Genomic DNA, 15,789 nt, shown 5'->3' on the forward strand with positions numbered 1-15,789 from the left:
ACGCAAAGAAATAAGAAAGAGAGTACCTTTGTATCCAACAAGACGAAACAAAGGATAATACTATGAATGGTTTTTACTCAGTTTTGTTTTACATTGAGGGTTTTCAAGTGTAAAAGAATAATACTAGAGTTCACCCTCTAGTTTCCTGTAGAATCAAAGGTGTTCACCCTCTAGTTTCTGGGAGCAGTTACCAACGAGACTGCTGAATAGTCCCACATTCTTAGAATATAAAGGGACGAGGCACTATTGCTCGGGCCCAAGCGTTGCACTATTGCTCGGGCCGGCGCACCCCATCCAATTGTAGTTCAAAAGCTTTGCAGTGGCTCGGTTTCTCCATAACCCTTACATGATACATCTAACTGGAAATCCAAAATCATTTTCAGTTTTTTTGGATGATTGTCTCATCACAGGTCCTTATATAAACCTTGAGACGTTTCCATTCTGTTTCACACTGACCTTAGCGGCAGGCAGATGGATTGAGGGGTGCTGAGGTTTGAAATTCCCTTATATTTTAAGTTTTCTTTTTATTAATTATCTAAATTTGTACCCTTTAACATAAATTTCTTGGTTCTTCCCATGATTATTCCCAGCTTAGCAGTGACATTAACAACAATGAGATATCGTCAGTGATTTCAATTAGTATTCGACTTGGAAGCTGCAAATCTTATGATGATATTGAGGACTTGGTATGTTTATGGAATTGATCAAGTATCTATTTAATTTCTTAACTTAGGAATTAACTATATGTTGTGAAATAGTTTTAAAGTGTAATAAGGGCACATCCGTCACCCATATATCCAATATCCCACTCAAGTTAGGTGCGGTGCAAACCCTCAATTCGTCGTCCAAATATGGAAACCATTTGAACTAAAATAAAAATATAGTTTTCTTATCAAAATTAAAATGATATTCAAATTATATAAATACAATTAAATAAAAAATTAAAATTAAAAAACGTACCTCTACACCAGGTTTCTGATCAATGAGTAATCGGATATCTTGTAATTCTTGTGGGATATCATGATGACTTTTCTTATTACTTGACCACCTATTTAATATAAAAATATATATATGTCATTCTATAATAATCGAAAACATTATTTAAAAATAAACGTACTATTGATACCTTGAAAGTAACGAAAATACATATAGCTCATTCACGATCGGACACAAAAAGGCATGTGATACCATGCCCACGATTAGTGAAGCATAAGACAACCACCAATAACAGTCTTATAATTTGTAGCCCGACACGTTTCTCTAACAAAAAATGTCAACATTACAGACCCCCAACTCAATTTGTCAGCTACTTCGAAATCGATCAGGTGCCTCAACCACATACAATGGACCTGGTTCCGAGATTTGTCAGACATCAATATACCTCCATTGAGATGTAGTATATATGTTTGGGCAAATGCTTTTGCCTCATCCTCCGAACATTTTTTGCGCAACTCTTTAAATATACTTTTCAGTCACCCTAATGTTATTCGACCACTGTTTAAACTGGGCGAGCAACGTCCTAGATACTCCCTGCATAAACCCTCAATAATCATCTGCCACACCACAAATGGAAGTTCCATTGACGGGTGCACCGGTTGCATTGAAACATCCTCTAGCGTAATGGTACAGTCCCCTCATGGCATATGGAATGTGTGTGTCTCTGGCCTCTATCTCTCAATTAGTGCAGAAATCAAAGCGGGTTCAAGTTTACAACCTCCTTCAGTTTTTGCTAAGTGACCGAATCCAGACATAGACAAATATGGTCATATACGCCTCGGTGTTTCCATCTTCTTATTGCGAATAAAAACTTCTAATATTCGATCATTTTCCTAACAAATAAATTCTAACCATTAAAATTTGAACTACTATTTCAAAATTATTTAAATAAATTCAAATAAATATATTCTAATAATTTAAATAACATATAATCGATTTCATAATATTCATAAATTTCAATATAATATAGTTTTGTATTCTTACCGTATCGAATCGAAATATAATTAGCATCCAATCGCAACAACGCACCTTCCATTTTTTTAAATACATTTAATAAATATTAACTAACTAAATAAGTTTACAATTAAATAATAAAAAAACTAAAATAAAATAAAAATAAAATAATTAATTACTTAAATTATAAACATTTTAACGAATAAAAAATAAATTATAAACACAATTATACCTTACTAGATTGGAAATAGATAAGAAGGAGAGATATTTAGGTGTGATTTATTTGAGTTGGTAAAGGAGGTTTATATAGACAGTCGACTGGGGGAAATATGCGGGAGAACTTAGCAGGAGTTCAGGGCGGGAAGGGGAAGACGCCCCCATGGGATGTGCCTTCCAGAGTTGTCAGTAAATCCCACTAAGAAGCACCCATGGGGATGCGTCTTCGAGGGATATCATTGGTGTTGAGCGATTTTCAACTAAAGTGCTTCCCACCAACCACATTTTACCCTCTAATCCTACAAAATCACATTTTACCGAATGCACCCCTCCTTCTCTCAAGTGTTAGATCGGATAATATTTGAAAAACGACGACTAACTGGTAATATTTTATTTATAAAATGATTTGTTTGGGTAAAAAAGACCTTAACGGTCTTCTCTGCTGCAAAAAGGGCTTCAGATTTCTTCTCACATAACTTTCTGATATTACCAACGGTTCCTTTGCATTATTCGCAGCCTTTTTAAATCTGGGTTTCTTTTGATTTATATATATTCTTAAAGGATTCTTGGATAATGAGTAGTTTTTCTATGGAAGACGTCATTGGTGCTAACAAAGGACAAGAAGACCTCGTATATTTGCCGCCTGGTTTTCGGTTTCATCCCACGAGGAGATTATAACTCATTACCTTTTATGGAAGGTGATGAACAGTAACTTTAGTGCTTGCGCGATTGGAGAAGTTGATTTGAACAGGTCTGAACCATGGGATTTTCCCGATAAACCCCTAAATCTTTAAAGCTCTATGTAATTGCAGGTGCTAGGGTAAAAGTCTAGTTTGTATTTGCATAATTGCATTATGTTCAATTCTTATCTAATTTTGTTTGATCACTTGGTTTTTGCGAGAAAAGCTAAAACGGGTGAGAAAGAATGGTATTTCTTTTTCCAAAAAGACAGGAAGCATTCGACCAGGATGAGGACCAATCGAGCAACCGAAGCTGGGTATTGGAAGTCGTCCGGAAAAGATAAAGAGATAAGAGATTTTCAAAGCAAAAAGTTGTCTAGTTAGGATGATGAAGACTCTTGTTTTCTACCTAGGGAGAGCTCCTAGAGGGGACAAAACAAATTGGGTCATGCATGAATATAGGCTTGAAGGCAAATTCTCTTACTATAATCTTCCCAATGGTGTAAAGGTAGTGTAACTAAAGTTTCACATGAAACTAATTTATTCTTGAAATTGAAGGATTAATTCGATATCTTCTTTTACGTTTTTGACAGGATGACTGTGTTGTTATTAGGGTTTTTCATAAGAACACATAGATGAAGAAAAGCACAATTCATGATCACCTCTTAAGAATGAACTCAATTGGGGATGAATTCATGGATCATGCTTCATTGCCTCCCCTCATGGAACCCAATTTTGATTATGAAAATGAATCCAAGGCCATCAACAAGACCCCAATTTTCAACACTTAAATACCAATTCAAAACCCCATCTTCTTCCATCAAGGGACCAGCTCAGATTCCTGCCCGGGTGGATTCCGAACAGATGACGACGTAGTGAGTGCGAGAGCATTGATGGCCAACAACGATAGTAGAGATATCGAACACCAGCAGTGCAAAATGGAGCAGTTTTCATCAAATCGATCAATGGTCAGTCTCTCACAAGACACAGCAGACACTGGCCTTATCGCTGACATTAATAACAATGAGATTGCTTTAGTGATTTCAAATAGTATTCGACTTGGATGCTGTAACCCTTATGATGATATTGAAGACTTGGTATGTTTATGGAATTGATCGAAGATTGACTTGATTTGTTAATTTAGGAATTCAACACATGTTGTGAAACAGTTTTAAAATGCAACAAATTTAATAGATATATAGATAATTTATTAAAACAATTTAGTGAAATATTCTTTTAAATAATTTTATATTTTATTGATTATACATCAAAATTTTTTTAATTATTTAATAATTGAATTAAACACATAATATTTGTTAGTATGCTGATTATATTTATAATTTGATAATTTTATTATCAAATATAATATTAAGTTCAAAAAATCAAACATCTTTAATTAATTTTATGGAAAATGTTGAGCAAACATATTTAATCGGTTGATCAAACAAAAATTCCACGATTGGTCACCTTCTCTCTCTCTCTCAATAATCTAGATAACATAGATTAAAACAGGACTATTGACATGGAAGAGAAAATGTCACTATTCACTATTGTTTCTTTTTACCCATCTCTAAGTACACAGGATCGACTTAACATTCTGAATAATGATAGTCTGGTATATCTCTGCCCGCATTTATGCAAAGTCGAGTAGAGAAGTTACTAATTTGCTTATGCAAATTCTTGAATATGGAATTTCATGTATTAGTTAAGTGTGAATCTTAAAAGCAAATTTCTTGTGTTTGTATCTGTTATTTTCTTCATCATATAGCCATGAAGAAAAATGCTAAAACCAGAAATGGATGGCAGAAGAATACAAGGAGAAAGATAATCTCCAATGGCTTGCCTGTAGAATCAAAGGTGTTCACCCTCTAGTTTCTTCATCATATAGTCTGATAATTTTATTATGAATGGTTTTTACTCAGTTTTGTTTTATACAGAGGGTTTTCAAGTGTAAAAGAATAATACTAGGGTTCACCCTCTAGTTTCCGGGAGCAGTTACCAATGAGACTACTGAATACATTGCCGAGTCCCACATTCTTAGAATATAAAGGGACGAGGCTAAGAAGGAGCATTTAAAAGAAGCCGGATTGGACAGAATGACTCATACCTTTCTCGGCCTTTTGGCTAAGATCAAGTGTAGTATCTGTTCTTATCAGTTTAATATCTGATACGTGGGCCATTGGCTCACATGGTATTAAATTTATTTTTTGAGGGGGAGAGCCCACCACAGTAGCTTGCTACTGCGGTTCTCGAGCGTCGCCCAAGCGTTGCACTATTGCTCGGGCCCGGCGCACCCCATCCAATTGTAGTTCAAAAGCTTTGCTTTATTTAGTGTGTGTAAGTATTGTTTATGTAACCCTCTAGACCCGGTCTGTGAGTTAGACCCAAACCTAAGTGGTCACATATCTCATTCAGAGGTTTTTTTTATCACTTATAGGACGTTAAATATAATATAGAACATAATATTAATAATACAGATATGTCCAAAACGATAATAAAATACATGTCACCAAACATAACCGAAAAACATATAGAAATTTATGTTCGTACAAAATAAAGTAGTTGATTTCTCCTGATGCCAAATCTGCTAGCTTATGGTCTGCTGTTATCTGAAAAATGGTAAAAACTACAGAATGAGCTAAAAAGCCCAGTGTGTTCCATACAGTGTATATAAAAACATACTGATAAAAATATTCCAGTAAAGTCGGTTTATGCAATCATGTCGTCAAAAAAATATGAACACTACCCCCAGCCCAGCCCATCACAACAGAATGTGTAGGTTCCCCAGAACCATACACCCAGCCCACACAACAAATAAGGCCCTGAGCACAAAGCCGAGGAACCTGCGGATATACTTCCTTCAACAATACCCCCCAATGATGGAGATGTTCATGAATGTATTTGAATGAAAACAATGATTAAATCTTTAAAACATAAAAGTGTTCATGCTTAACAATAATATACAGAAATACGGAAATCAGAAGACAAGTCAGTAGTATACAGGATTTCAGATATCGAATATTCAATATTCAGAAAATCGGTATAAAATACCGTAACCAGAAATCATATCAGAAATATGTGGCAAATCAGATGTCATATACATAATGTTCAGATGTATATTTTAAAACAGAAATAATTAACACTGTCGGGAAACACACCTGTAACAGTCTGAGAAATCAGATAGGGAAGCCTATTACTGGGTCTGTCGATCACGTTCTGCTGCAGCGCTAGATCCTACGAATTGGAAAAATCCATATTGGAATCCTAATATAAATAATCTAAATATTATTTAAATAATATACAGAAACCTACGGGTAATTCTCGTAGTACGCGGTTCAGGCTGATCTAACAAACGGATAATACCAGACCTAATTGATCCTTGCTCAGGTGAAACACGAGTACCTTCATAAAATATTTTATTGAGTAAATCCTTGACCAAATCTCATTTAAATAATCAAAATATTAAAATATTAAGCCTTTTGGGTTTACAAGCTCGATTCGGGAATTTCGGGTCAGAATTTGGCAAAACGGACTTCAGAATCAAATTCAGGACGTCGAAAAATATAAAGTATGACCTTCCGAAATTTCGAATTCTTGGTCAAAATTAAAGTCAATGGGGTTGACTGACGATTTGGAGACTTTTGTGTTTGAATTTAGCAAAACGGACCCCAAAAACGAATTTAGAACGTCGAAAACTATCAGGATAGGTATTCTTGGTCGAAAACAACGGTCGTTTAATAGCTGGTCAAACCCGGTCAAAGTTCTGGTCAAAGGAGGTCAACAAACTGTCAAACATTTTACACAAATAGCACCCTTTTTAAAAAAATACCAAAATAGCACCCATTTCGAATTAATTCCCAGAATAGCACCAAAACCGAATTAATTCCCATAATAGCACCGGTCAACGGTCAACGGGTCGGGTCGGTCAACGGGTCGGGTAAACGGTAAACGGTCGTGGGTAAACCGGTAAACCGGTCAAAACCGGTTACGGTCAAAACCGGTTTCCAGCGTTCACTCGCCTGCGGCGCGCGTGTGGGCGCGTGCGACGTCCTCCGGGGCTCTAAAAATCACGGAAAAATTTCTAAAAATTATTTTGAGCGATTTCGAGATACTTACAAAGATCAGTTCAAATTTTTGAACGGCGGAGAGCTCGATTTCGACTCGGCCAAATCTTTGACTGATCCACCTCCCCACGCGCCGCCGTCAACGGAGATCGAGGATGACACCGGCGGACTCGGAACGGCACAAGGAACACGATGGTGCGGGAGGTGTCGTAAAAGGAGCAACGATCGGCGATGAATTTAGGATTTTCTAGGCGATTGAGCTTAAAAAACGTCGATGCTTTGACTTGAAATTCACAACGTTTGGCAGCGTTTCGCTTCAATTAAATTGAAGGGTTTGTTCCTCGCTTGATGATGAACACGATGGTGGTTTTAAAATGACGATCGGAATTCAGACGGCGTCGGAATCGTCGTCGGAAGTTGAGGTTGGGAGAGGGAATTTGGGAGGAATTGGGTTCTGATTTTCAGAACCCAATTCACGCATATATCATATATACCTAAATTTTTTGGGTAAATTCAGGGCTTGGTCCCTGAATTTTCTTTAACTCTAAAACAAGCTACAAGTTTTAAAACCTTCCAATTTAGTCCCCAAAATCAACCAATTTTCATAATTAAAACCTCAATTCCCAATTAAATATTATTTTGAAATTTTCGGGTTGTTACAATTCTCCCCCTCTACAAGAAATTTCGTCCTCGAAATTTACCTTATAAAAACAGATGAGGAAATTGAACCTCCATTGACTCCAATGTCTCCCAAGTAGCTTCTGAGGGGCTACGATTACTCCACTGCACTTTGACCATTGGAATACGCCTATTCCGAAGAACTCGCTCATCCCTCTCTAAAACCTGAACAGGCTCCTCCTCATATGACAAATCAGGTCTCAGCTCTACCTCATCAACCTGAATGATGTGATCTGGATCTGGACGGTATCGCCTCAACATAGAAACATGAAAAACATCATGAATACGACTGAGCTGGGAAGGCAACTCAAACTGATAAGCAACAGGTCCAACTTTCTTCAGAATACGATACGGCCCAATAAATCGCGGACTCAATTTACCTTTACGTCCAAATCTCAATACCTTCTTCCATGGAGATACCTTGAGAAAAACCTGATCTTCAACCTCAAACTCGATATCCTTACGTCGCTTATCTGCGTATGACTTCTGCCTATCAAATGCCTCTCTTAAGCGATCATGGATCAGTCTGACAGTATCTTCAGTCTCTCGAACCAAATCTGGACCCAAAGTTTTTCTATCATGTAACTCTGTCCAACATATAGGAGTACGACATCTACGTCCATACAGAGCCTCGTACGGTGCCATGCGAATACTCGCCTGATAACCATTATTGTAAGAAAACTCAGCTAATGGCAAGAAATCTTCCCAACTACCACGGAAATCAATCACACAACCTCGTAACATATCCTCCAACACCTGAATCACTCGCTCAGACTGTCCATCAGTTTGAGGATGAAAAGCTGTACTGAAATTCAAACGAGTACCCATAGCCTCATGCAAAGCTTTCCAGAACCTGGAAGTGAATCTCGGATCTCGATCAGATATGATAGACAACGGAACACCATGAAGTCTAACGATCTCATAAATGTACAATTTAGCCAGTTTATCCAGAGAATAATTAACTCGAATAGGGATAAAGTGCGCTGACTTGGTCAGTCGATCAACAATCACCCAGATAGAATCCTTTTTGGAAGGAGTTAGAGGAAGACCAGTAACGAAGTCCATCGTAATACGCTCCCATTTCCACTCAGGAATCTTAATTGACTGTAATAATCTAGATGGATGTTGGTGCTCTGCCTTAACCTGCTGACAAGTCAAACACCTCGCCACAAAATCTGAAATATTTTTCTTCATACCAGTCCAAAAGTAGCACTCTTTGAGATTATTGTACATTTTGTCCCCGCCAGGATGCATAGCATAAGGACTACTATGAGCTTCCTGAAGAATAACCCGTCTCAACTCATCATCTTTAGGGACGCAGTAACGACCGTGAAAACATAAAATACCATCCTGATCCATAGTATACTCCGAACTCGATCCTTGCTTAACTTGTTCAATAATGGGAAGCAACGAGTTATCAAGGAGTTGTTTAGCCTTAATCTCCTCGGCCAAAGTAGGTTTAACCTGTAACTCTGCTAACAAACTATTATCATCAAATAAGCTCAAGTTGGAAAATAAGGCTCTGAGGTCTGATATCGCCTTACGGCTCAAGGCGTCTGCCACTACATTAGCCTTCCCTGGATGATATTCTATCTCAAAATCATAGTCCTTTAAAAGCTCCAACCAGCGACGCTGTCTCAAATTTAATTCTTTCTAAGTAAGCAGATACTTCAGACTCTTATGATCAGTATAGATATAACACTTTTCTCCGTAGAGGTAATGTCTCCATATCTTTAAAGCAAAAACCACAGCAGCTAATTCCAGATCGTGAGTAGGATAGTTACGCTCATGCGGCCTTAACTGATGTGACGCATAAGCGACAACTTTCCTATCTTGCATCAAAACACATCCTAATCCAGAATGAGAAGCATCACTGTAGACAGAAAAATCCCTCCCAGATTCAGGCTGAATCAACACTGGGGCTTGAGTTAGAACAGTCTTCAATTTCTCAAAGCTAGCTTGTTGGTCCTTAGACCAGACAAATGGAACATCTTTCCTTAATAGTTTCGTCAGAGGAGCTGCAATAAGGGAGAACCCCTCAACGAAACGAAGATAGTAACCAGCTAAGCCCAAGAAACTACGGATCTCAGAGACGTTTCTGGGTTGCTTCCAGTTCAGAATAGCCTCCACTTTGCTTGGATCCACCTGAATGCCATCAGCGGAGACGATATGTCCAAGAAAAGTCACTTCGCTGAGCCAGAACTTACACTTGCTCAACTTAGCGTATAGCTTATTCTCCCTTAGAGTCTGAAGAACAATTCTTAAATGCTCCTCATGTTCTACTTCACTTCTAGAATACACCAGTATATCATCAATGAATATCACTACAAACTGGTCCAAATAAGGTCGAAACACTCTATGCATCAGATCCATAAAAGCAGCAGGGGCATTAGTTAACCCGAATGACATCACTAAAAACTCATAATGCCCATATCGAGTACGAAAAGCAGTCTTCGGAATATCCGAATCTTTCACTTTAAGTTGATAATAACCAGATCTTAAGTCTATCTTTGAAAAGATAGAAGCCCCTCGAAATTGGTCAAATATCGTCGATTCTGGGCAGAGGATATTTATTTTTAACAGTGAGCTTGTTTAGTTTTCTATAATCAATACAGAGTCTCAATGTCCCATCTTTCTTCTTGACAAAGAGAACTTGAGCTCCCCACGGTGATACACTGGGTCGGATAAATCCCCTGTCCAACAACTCCTGGAGTTGGATTTTCAGTTCTTTAAGCTCCTTTGGGGCCATACGATAAGGAGCCATTGAAACCGGGGTGGAACCAGAATAGACTTCAATCACAAACTCAACTTCTCTATCTGGAGGTAATCCAGGCAACTCCTCAGGAAAAACATCGGGAAATTCCTTGACAATTCGGATGCTTTCAATATCGGATTGCGATCTTCTAGTGTCCAAAATATAAGCAAGAAACGCCTCGGAACCCTTCCTAATCATCTTCTCTGCTACCAAAGCAGACACAACATTCGTCAGAAATCCACGTCGTTCCCCGATCATTACAATCTTTCGATTATCTGAGGTTTTCAGAACAGCTCTCTTAGTCTCAAAATCAATATTTACTCGATGTTTGTCCAACCAATCTACGCCAAGAATCAAATCGAACTCTTCAAAGGGTAACTCCATCAGGTCAGCCAGAAAAATCTCCTCATTGATCTCTATAGGGCACTCTCTAAAAATACGATCCAACACGATGGATTGGCCTAAGAGACTTTGAACTATCACTGAACGCTCAGTATTCTCAACAGGAATATTTAGACCCTCAGAAACGGAATGTGATACATAGGAATTTGTAGAGCCACTATCAAACAATGCAAACTATGGAACTGAATGAATAGTAACAGTACCTGCAGTCACATTAGGCCCATCTCGATCTTGTCAAAGTCTAGCAGTGTAAACCAATGCAGGTTGTCTGGCCTCAGATCTGATTGGACCCCTACTCTGAGATGCTCGGCCTCTATTAGCCGATCCAGGTGCTCTCTCCTGAGTACGACCACCTACAGGAGTCTGAACAGTACTCTGAGTACGAGCGGGAGTACGAGCTGGCGTCTGAACTGTAGTAACTGATAATGGACAATCCCTTATAAAATGGTCACCAGAACCACATTTAAAACAGTACCAAATTTTCTCCTGCATTCCCCAGGATGAGGTTTTCCACAATAATTACATGGCTGCGAACCAGAATCAACAGGTCTAGAAGATTGAACAGCTGGAGAACCGGATGCTACAGGCCTGGCACTTGCACTACCTCTCTGAAAAGATTCACCCCTGCCCCTCTTGCTAGGATTTGCAGAAGAATTAACAGAACCAGAAGGCCTCCTGAATCGGGTTTGAGCTCGATCACTATCTCTCGGTGCTCCATACCCAGTCGCTCTATTTCCTCAGCAGTCTTGGCTATCTCAACCAAAGCATCAAAATTCCTCTCTCGGGGTAGCGACTCGACTCCTGATTTCATACCTGAGTCCATTCTCGAACCTCAAGCACCGATCTGTCTCAGTATCCACAAGTCCAGGAGCATATCGGCTCAATCGGATGAATTCAACCTCATAATCCATAACAGACATATTACCCTGCTCCAGATTCTGAAACTCCTGGCGTCGCTCCTGCAGATATCTCTCTCCCGATGTAGCGACTTCGGAAGCGCGTCTTGAAAAGATCCCATGTTAATTAGTTCCTCGAAATACTACCAGAAATGGATTGCCACCATCTGAAGCTTTCTTTCTTCAACATAGTTAGGGCCCCCTTTAACTTTTGCTCAGGTCTGAGGTCCATCTCATCCATAATCCTTTCTGTGTCCTCCAGCCAATACTCAGCGTCTGTCGGAGGTCCACCAGTAATACCCTCGAATGGTACTACACCAGCAACAACCAGAGAATTTGAAATCTTCACTGCAGTCTCTCTGAAACATGCGGAAGATAGCTCTATTAATGGCGTCTTCATTCATCTCAGAATCCTCATCTTCAGTGATGGGAGGGTCTCTCATAGGAGTAAACTGATCATCATGACAAAGAGTCGGATCTACTTGCGGAACAGGAGGATCACGTGCTGACATCGGATCGTCTATCGTAATAGAAGGTTGAGTGACTCGCCCTCTACCACGTCCACGTCCTGTCCTACGACCTCTAGCAGTATTCATCGTTGGATCTATAAGGCTCTACAGAAGAATTTGAAACATATGTCAGATTAGCATCAGGGATCTCGATAAAACTTTAAATCATAACATAAGGTGACATTTTTTTTATTTCTTAAAAATTCAAAGTTTAGGACCCATATACAGTCCGAGTGTTTAAAACCGAAAGCTCTGATACCACCAAATGTAACCCCCCAGACCCGGTCTGTAAGATAGACCTAAACCTAAGCGGGTCACATATCCCATTCAGAGGTTTTTTTTCACTTATAGGACGTTAAATATAATATAGAACATAATATTAATAATACAAATATATCCAAAACGATAATAAAATACATGTCACCAAACATAACCGAAAAACATATAGAAATATATGTTCGTACAAAATAAAGTAGTTGATTTCTCCTGATGCCAAATCTGCTAGCTGATGGTCTGCTGTTATCTGAAAAATGGTAAAAACTACAGAATGAGCTAAAAAGCCCAGTGTGTTCCATACAGTGTATATAAAAAACATACTGATAAAAATATTCCAGTAAAGTCGGTTTATGCAATCATGTCGTCAAAAAAAATATGAACATTACCCTCAGCCCATCACAACAGAATGTGTAGGTTCCCCAGAACCATACACCCAGCCCACACAACAAATAAGGCCCTGAGCACAAAGCCGAGGAACATGCGAATATACTTCCTTCAACAATACCCCCCAATGATGGAGATGTTCATGAATGTATTTGAATGAAAACAATGATTAAATCTTTAAAACATAAAAGTGTTCATGCTTAACAATAATATACAGAAATACGGAAATCAGAAGACAAGTCAGTAGTATACAGGATTTCAGATATCGAATATTCAATATTCAGAAAATCGGTATAAAATACCGTAACCAGAAATCATATCAGAAATATGTGGCAAATCAGATGTCATATACATAATGTTCAGATGTATATTTTAAAACAGAAATAATTAACACTGTCAGGAAACACACCTGTAACAGTCTGAGAAATCAGATAGGGAAGCCTATTACTGGGTCTGTCGATCACGTTCTGCTGCAGCGCTAGATCCTACGAATTGGAAAATTCCATATTGGAATCCTAATATAAATAATCTAAATATTATTTAAATAATATACAGAAACATACGGGTAATTCTCGTAGTACGCGGTTCAGGCTGATCTAACGAACGGATAATACCAGACCTAATTGATCCTTGCTCAGGTGAAACACGAGTACTTTCATAAAATATTTTATTGAGTAAATCCTTGACCAAATCTCATTTAAATAATCAAAATATTAAAATATTAAGCCTTTTGGGTTTACAAGCTCGATTCGGGAATTTCGGGTCAGAATTTGGCAAAACGGACTTCGGAATCAAATTCAGGACGTCGAAAAATATAAAGTATAACCTTCCGAAATTTCGAATTCTTGGTCAAAATTAAAGTCAACGGGGTTGACTGACGATTTGGAGACTTTCGGGTTTGAATTTAGCAAAACGGACCCCAAAAACGGATTCGGAACGTCGAAAACTATCAGGATATTTATTCTTGGTCGAAAACAAAGGTCGTTTAATAGCTGGTCAAAGCCGGTCAAAGTTCTGGTCAAAGGAGGTGTTTGTCAAACATTTTACACAAATAGCACCCTTTTTTTAAAAAATTACCAAAATAGCACCCATTTTGAATTAATTCCCAGAATAGCACCAAAACTGAATTAATTCCCAGAAGAGCACCGGTCAACGGTCAACGGGTCGGGTCAGGTCAACGGGTCGGGTAAACGGGTAAACGGGTCGTGACCGGTCAAACCGGTCAAAACCGGTTTCCAGCGTTCACTCGCCTGCGGCGGCGCGTGTGGGCGCGTGCGACATCCTCCGGGGCTCTAAAAATCACGGGAAAATTTCTAAAAATTATTTTGAGCGATTTCGAGATACTTACAAAGATCGGTTTAAATTTTTGAACGGCGGAGAGCTCGATTTCGACTCGGCCGAATCTTTGACTGATCTACCTCCCCACGCGCCGCCGTCAACGGAGATCGAGGATGACACCGGCGGACTCGAAACGGCACAAGGAACACGATGGTGCGGGAGGTGTCGTAAAAGGAGCAACGATCGGCGATGAATTTAAGATTTTCTAGGCGATTGAGCTTAAAAAAACGTCGATGCTTTGACTTGAAATTCACGACGTTTGGCAGCGTTTCGCTTCAATTAAATTGAAGGGTTTGTTCCTCGCTTGATGATGAACACGATGGTGGTTTTAAAATGACGATCAGAATTCGGACGGCGTCGAGATCGTCGTCGGAAGTTGAGGTTGGGAGAGGGAATTTGGGAGGATCAGAACCCAATTCACGCATATATCATATATATAAACCAAATACCTTATTTTTTTGGGGTAAATTCAGGGCTTGGTCCCTGAATTTTCTTTAACTCTAAAACAAGCTACAAGTTTTAAAAACTTCCAATTTAGTCCCCAAAATCCACCAATTTTCATAATTAAAACCTCAATTCCCAATTAAATATTATTTTGAAATTTTCGGGTTGTTACAAAGAGAGGGCTCCAACGATACCGGTGGTGACGGTAACGACCGCGACGATCAGGAAAATAACAAAGCTGAGCAAAAACCAATAAAGATTAGTGAGAAGGGGAGAGAATATGTTAGAGAGAAACGGTTTAAATTTAAGGGCAAGTCCTTTTAATATAGTAACCTTGGTCTAATTGAAGCATGCATCCCTATACTTTTAGCTCACTCACACAATAACACTAATATTTTATATGAATAAAATCTAACTCCATTTTAAGGTGACATTTAAACCTTTTTCCTTTTTCCTTTTTATCAATTAGAAAGAAAGGTTGCTTAGCTTTCAAGCTAAACGCTTTTTTTCCCAGCAAGATTGGTGGGGCGTTTTACTTGAAGAATTGATTTACTTTATTTATGTAAATCAATACCAGTTGCTTCTCCCCGTTAATTAAGTTTGTTAAAATTTTGGGGTTAAGAGGGTTTAAAAAAAAAGATCTGGGGGGAAAGATTTTTAATACTTTTTGAACACTGAAAGATTAGAAGATAGTTTTTAACAATATTATCAAAAAGAATCTAACAGGGCCTAATCTTTAGAAGAAAAGGAACAAAAAACCTTATAATCATATTTAAGATGCAAACATGATACAAGTTGTGTTCAATTCATAGACTAAAAAAAATTAGCTGTCCCTATTTCCATATGTAATATGGAGTAAGGAGAGGTAGGGTAGTAAGTTGCCCCCAACGTCAAATTGAGAACAACTTTCGTAAAAGACCTTCAATTAGGAATTACCAACCATGAGACTCGATTGATGTTTAAAATCAAAACATGGCCCTTTTCTGAGCCAGCTCTCATTGATTTTTTTGGAGTTATTAAATTCATGTTCTCAAATATGGAACCGTTGGGTGTAAAAACAACAATCATGTCAAAAGTATAGAATGAAACACCTCTTCTTGTTATAGGTTCTTAAATATAAATGGGGCAAACAACACAAAAAAAGATTGAAGAAAACCTGGTTGGGGCATACAAATTACAGAGAGTCCCAAGTAATGA

General features: G+C 38.4%; 1 non-coding gene and 1 pseudogene across 1 annotated transcript; both read left to right on the plus strand.

Annotated features, from left to right (window-relative positions):
- Window positions 1-2,754: 2,754 nt before the first annotated feature.
- On the plus strand, window positions 2,755-3,961 carry LOC120185452 (annotated as a pseudogene).
- A 988-nt stretch (window positions 3,962-4,949) lies between these two features.
- On the plus strand, window positions 4,950-5,145 carry LOC120185525. Its single transcript, XR_005522131.1, has one exon. It is a non-coding gene; the product is annotated as a U2 spliceosomal RNA (small nuclear RNA).
- Window positions 5,146-15,789: the final 10,644 nt, after the last annotated feature.

This window comes from Hibiscus syriacus, unplaced genomic scaffold, assembly GCF_006381635.1.
Source record: "Hibiscus syriacus cultivar Baekdansim isolate YM2019G1 unplaced genomic scaffold, ASM638163v2 tig00113123_pilon, whole genome shotgun sequence".
NCBI classification, from domain to species: Eukaryota; Viridiplantae; Streptophyta; class Magnoliopsida; order Malvales; family Malvaceae; genus Hibiscus; species Hibiscus syriacus.